Here is a 4,421-nt window from a genome sequence, read left to right on the forward strand (position 1 = left end):
CCACAGAATGTGGAAATTATAAAACAATATCATTAATATCACACACAAGTAATATCTTACTGAAGATAATTCAAAAATGGTTGCAGCAGTGTATTGACAGAGAACTTCCAGATGTGCAAGCTGGATTCAGAAGAGGGTGTGGAATGAGGGATATCATTGCTGATGTCAGATGGATCTTAGCTGAAAGCAAAGAATACCAAAAAGATATTTACTTATGTTTTATTGACTATGCAAAACATCCAATTGTGTGGATCCTAACAAATTATGAATAACTTTGAGAAAAATGGGAATTCCAGAACACTTGATTGTACTCATGAAGAATCTGTACATAGATCAGGAGGCTGTCCTTCGAACAGTACAAGGGGATATTGCATGGTTTAAAATCAAGAAGGGAGCGTGTCAAGGTTTTATCCTTTCATCATACTTATTCAATCTATATGGTAAGCAAATAATCTGAGAAACTGGATTATATGAAGAAGAACATGGCATCAGGATTGGAGGAAGACTCACTAACAACCTGCAATATGCAGATGACACAACTTTGCTTGCTGAAAGTAAGGATGACTTGAAGCACTTACTGATGAAGATTAAAGACTATGGTCTGCAGTATGGATTACACCTCAATATAAAGAAAACAAAAATCCCCACAATTGGTCCAATAAATAGCTTCCCAGTGGATGGAGAAAACATTGAAGTTGTCAGGGATTTCATATTACTTGGTTCTACAATCAACACCAATGGAAGCAGCAGTCAAGACATCAGACAACGTATTGGATTGAGCAAATCTGCTGCAAAAGACCTCTTTCAAGTGATGAAGAGCAAAGATGTCTCCTTGAAGACTAAGGGCCGCCTAACCCAAGCCATGGTATTTTCAATGGCCTCTTATGCATGTGAGAGCTGGACAATGAATAAGGAAGACTAAAGAAGAGTTGATGGTTTTGTGTTATGTTGTTGAAGAAGAATGCTAAGAGTACCGTGGTCTGCTAAAAGGACTAACAAATCTGTCCTGGAAGACGTGCAGCTGGAATGTTCCTTGGAAGCGAGAATGGCCAGACTTCATCTCACCAAATTTGGTCATGTTGTCAGAAGGAACCATTCCCTGGAAAAGGATATCATGCTTGGTAAAGTGGAGGGTCAACAAAAAAGGGGAAGACCTGCAACGAGATGGATTGACACAGTGGCTGCAACGATGGGCTCAGGTATAGCAATGATTGTGAGGCTGGCACAAGACCGGACATTGTTTAATTCTGCTGTGCATAGGTTTGCTATGAGTTGTTGATGACACCTAACAACAACAACAACAACACAGCACATACAGATACATATGTAGAAATATCATCTGCCAGCCTTATATATGATCATGGGTATATTTCCTTTTGTCTAGACATACCTTCTCATTCAATCTGCCTGCCAAGATGAGCTTTTTATTCTGTCCATTGTTTTTCTTAATACAGGTGCTGAGTGAGCATGTGGGGGGGGGGGCATCAGGGCACTTCTCCCCTAGGCCCTTCTTTGCCTCTTGGGGCTATATAGAGTATAACCTCGTGGAACAGACAGAGAAGAGCTGGAAGGAGGAGAGATGAAGAGGAAGGGAGAGGGAGTGCAGAAACAACCAAGTGGACAACTTCTCCCCATCTTGAGGCCTGGCCTAATCAGTTTTGTTCTCCAGGTTCATGAGCTCCACACCTTCCAGCCATGCTGGGAGGCTGCTGGCAATGTCGGTCAGACTCCTGGGTCTCTAACATGCCAAACATGGTCTTATGCCAGTCAAATATTATAAGGCATTGATGTAGAATGAATGGTAGTTAGCTACAGTCTTCTGGCTTGGGTTCTTAATCTTGGGCATGGTAGAGGCTCCCCAGCTGCCAGGGGAAGTAGAGAAGGAAAGAGAGAAAAGCATCAGAATACTTAATTTCTCAGAATGGGCCCCAATCCTCAAGTCCAGGTTCTTCTCACCCTCACCAACACCCTACCACACATCCTAGCTATTCTCCCTGCCTCTGGGCACAGCCAGAGCTGAGATTAGGCCTCAAAACTAGTTCCCAAGGCTTCCCACAGAAGGCCCACTCACCAATGGTGATTACAGGCTGTGCATAGGACAGAAGGCCCATGTAGTTCTTGGTGAAGCTATGTTCACAGATAGCACAAGGGTAGATGTGCACCATGCTCTGGAATGACTTATGGAAACAGTTGACAAAGCCCTCAGGACTGAAACTTTGCTGATCACAGAGGTCCATTTCCCCAACGAAATATCTTGGAATTAGGGCCAGCCTGCAGAGGAAAGACTTGTTCTTTGAGGCCCAAAGTAGAAGGGCCTCTGCTGAAAGCCAGACACGCTAACCATTAGTGGTCCCTGGGTCTGCCTACAGGCTACTCAGGCCACAACCAAGCAGTACATAGGTCTAGCCTGAGTGTGAGTGTCCTATAACCTATCCTAGGCTTCCTGTGGGGGCAAACCAGTAGTAAGCTGAAGGAAGTAAGCCCCAGGCTTCTCTACAAACCTGCAACACTGGTAGAGAAGACCCAAAGGCTATTTCATTTGGCTTTGTCCCCTTGACCCACATGCTAAGTTTGGCTCTGTCTGAGATGCAATGCAGCCAGTCTCCTTTTATAGAGTGACTGTGAAAAGATAGTTAGAGGGAGAACAGGCTTAGAGCTGGCTCTCTTAGCCTTTTTTCATAAGCAGAAATGCCTCCAGGCTGACTCCAGCTCTACCCAAACTCAGAAGTAGCTTTCCTCCTCTCTCTTTAGAGACCATTTTCTCAAAACCCCTTCCTCCTTCCCTTCTGGACTTTTGGAACTCCCTCTCCCCAATTTGGACCAGAGCTCTTCTTACCCATGCCAATGGGCCATGTTCACAAAGCCACTCAGCCAGACTGCCAGGCCACAATGAGCATTTTGCCTGTGCCTTTACGACTAAGCAGAAAGTCCATGGAGGATTGGCTCACAGACCAGGCCCCTGGTGGACAGAAAAAGTTACTAGTCACTTCCCGAACTCCCTAACTTTCCTCCCTACCTCCTCAAAGGAGGGGATGAGCAGGGAGCTTCACATCAGACAGGTTATCAGGGGTAGGATCACAAAACTGGCCTTTAATCCAACCTCCCACACTTTTCCCTTGGAGAACTGTTTTATCTTTGGCTTCATGTCCTAGAGCCAATTTACCTGTAGGCTTTTTTTTTTTTTTTTTTTTTTAAAGAAGAAAGGCAACCAGAAAAAGGCTCCCAATGTGAGCATATAGGGGGTCAGACCAGGAAAGATCTTGGATGATCCTATGGTATCTGTGAAGAAGTGGCCAAAATAGGAATGGGACATAATCCCATGAAGGTGGCAGATAAGGATGTAGTTGTGTTTGGAAGAGGTACCATGAGTCTTCAAAAGCTGTGGAGGAAGGTGGAGTCAGGAGGAATCTAGCCAAGAAAGTGAGCTCTTCTTTTGGCTAGAGATCTGGAAAGGAATGGGCTACTATGTCCAACCATGCAGGTTGGGTCGTACAATTCCAGGGGGTATGTCATTCACAAAGGCCTTGATATAAATGACACCCTCCACCTCCACCCTGACCAACTGCTAGCACTGGAGTTGGGGCTGGGCCCTGGGTCTGAGTGGGGATCTAGGGCTGCTCACCTTGAGAGGGAAGTAATCACAGTACAGTTTTCACAAGCCCCCATGCCTCACACAGGTAAGCCAGTGGTCACCTGAAAATAGGGCCAACATAGCCAAGCTTTACCCCACCCCACTTGTCCTCTTCTGAACCCTTTTGGGCCTGCCACAAGGTATTCTCACCCCTTGCTGTTTTCTGGCTTCTTAAGTGACAACCAAGATGGTGCTATAGCAAGTCAGGGCCAATTCAGGACAGACCTAGGTTTCTACTTCACTAACTGTCTCTTCTCCAACTTACTCAAACTCTGATCTGGGCTTTACTGTCATCCTAAAAGGACTCCTCTTCTCAGCTTCTCTAGCCCAAAGAATACCAACTAAAGAGTTGCCTGGGTAGTGGCCAGAGTCCCTCAAGATTGGAAGGCTAGAAAAGGAAAGAGGTGACCACATATAGTAGTAACACAGCCCCAGTAAGGCCCTTACCTCACTCGGGGATCTTCCAGTCAAAAGCCAGCCAGGTAAGAATAAGCACAGTGATTAGCCAGTATGATGTGAACACAACAGGTAGAGGTTGCCAAGATCACAGTGATAGCTGGAGAAAACCCAGCCCAGAGTCAATGAATTACCGTCCCTCCAGAGTCCTGCCCACCCTAAAGTTGCATGCTCTCTCACTCAGACTCACACAAAGCTCTCACCTCTCATCCCAGTATATGGCTCACATGCTCACCAAAGTGACATGATCCCATGAGGGTGGCAAACAAACCCTTCTCCTACCTGGCCTTGGGATCCTGACTCAGCTCTTGAATACAAGATGTTTTCCTCCCCA

General features: G+C 45.7%; 1 pseudogene; it reads right to left on the reverse strand.

Annotated features, from left to right (window-relative positions):
- Nucleotides 1-1,500: 1,500 nt before the first annotated feature.
- LOC103211074 lies at nucleotides 1,501-4,157 on the reverse strand (annotated as a pseudogene).
- Between the last annotated feature and the right edge of the window lie 264 nt (nucleotides 4,158-4,421).

Source organism: Orycteropus afer, unplaced genomic scaffold (genome assembly GCF_000298275.1).
Source record: "Orycteropus afer afer isolate SDZICR_OR568_19922 unplaced genomic scaffold, OryAfe1.0 scaffold00692, whole genome shotgun sequence".
Taxonomy (NCBI): Eukaryota; Metazoa; Chordata; class Mammalia; order Tubulidentata; family Orycteropodidae; genus Orycteropus; species Orycteropus afer.